A 1,369-nucleotide genomic window follows, 5' to 3' on the forward strand; every position below is an offset into this window, starting at 1 on the left:
AATCTAATTTATCTAAATGGAATTCCTAATAAAAAAAAGTTTTTATCGATTTGATAGATATCCATCGATATATCTAGATAATTATCTATATCAATATAATGAAATTATATATCTATAAAGGGGTAGATAAAGATAATAAAGAGAGATAAAGAAGGGCTTTTTTCAAGCCTTTATTTTCTATTTTTTATACAATGTATCATAGTAATTATCCTTTTTCAATTTGGGGAGAGATGGCTGAGTGGACTAAAGCGTCGGATTGCTAATCCGTTGTACGATTTTTTTGTACCGAGGGTTCGAATCCCTCTCTTTCCGTTTCTGTCAATTACTTGGTATTTTTTTATAGTTGAGGAAAGATGTGGAATAGATAAAATGTTAAGAACATTTCAAAATCAAGCAAGGAAAAAAAATCTGATTTTGTTATTCTTCACGCCCCGGATTACGTCCCGGGTCATTAGATAGGAATCCGAAAATGAAGAGAGAAACAAAGAATATTACTACTGTATAAACAAATAGTTTGAGAGTAAGCATTACACAATCTCCAAGATCATTTTTTTTTTAAGAGAATAGATTCTCTATTTTAATCTGGTTTGACACCAAGAAATGCAGTGAAGTTATTTCTATAAATAGGAAAAAATTTTAAGAGTTGAGTCCTTGATTACTCAAAATTGGATTTCATACCCACAATTCTATATTGTGGGGGACTCGAAGAGGGTCGTTCAAAGGAAAAAAGTAAGAATAAGAAAATGAGAGTGATCCAGATTTATCATAGCTATAGAATAATTTCAATATTGGATTCAACTTAAAGCTTCAGACTGTATGTACAACTTATCTGATCTTATAACTAGTTAGAATCTTTTTTTTTTTTTTTTCTAGTAAATCATGAATTTGTCTCGGACAGTATTAAAAATATTATCGAAAGCTTACAGCAGCTTGCCAAACAAAAGCTAATAGAAAAAAGAATAGAGGTATTACTGGCATAACATCTACTATTGGATTCAAAAAAGCGTAGGCCTCGGGCAATTTGGCGACGAAAAAACTACTTGAATAAAGGAAAGAATTAAGACAGATACCGATGAAACTTAAGATATTAAGCATAACAATTTTTTTTTTCTTTGTTCTTGAAGATAATTGTATTTCTTTTGATTTGATTGAGTTATTAATCCCCTATTATTGCTATGATATAAGGGATAAGGGAAAAATTAATAACATAAAGTAGGTCAAAAAACCTTTCTTTGATTTGAACTCAGCCAATCAAAAATCCTTCAATTCTCAAATAAAACGAGAATAGAAGAAATCCTACTTTCATACAATATCTTAATGGAATTATATGTAATGATCAATAAATTGAGTTTAATTGGATCTATAAACG

General features: G+C 29.4%; 1 non-coding gene across 1 annotated transcript; it reads left to right on the forward strand.

The window, feature by feature from the left end:
• Positions 1-224: 224 nt before the first annotated feature.
• TRNAS-GCU (transfer RNA serine (anticodon GCU)) lies at positions 225-312 on the forward strand. Its single transcript has one exon. It is a non-coding gene; the product is annotated as a tRNA-Ser (tRNA).
• The last annotated feature ends 1,057 nt before the right edge of the window (positions 313-1,369 follow it).

The sequence above is a fragment of the Cucumis melo genome, unplaced genomic scaffold, assembly GCF_025177605.1.
Source record: "Cucumis melo cultivar AY unplaced genomic scaffold, USDA_Cmelo_AY_1.0 utg001813l, whole genome shotgun sequence".
Classification (NCBI taxonomy): domain Eukaryota; kingdom Viridiplantae; phylum Streptophyta; class Magnoliopsida; order Cucurbitales; family Cucurbitaceae; genus Cucumis; species Cucumis melo.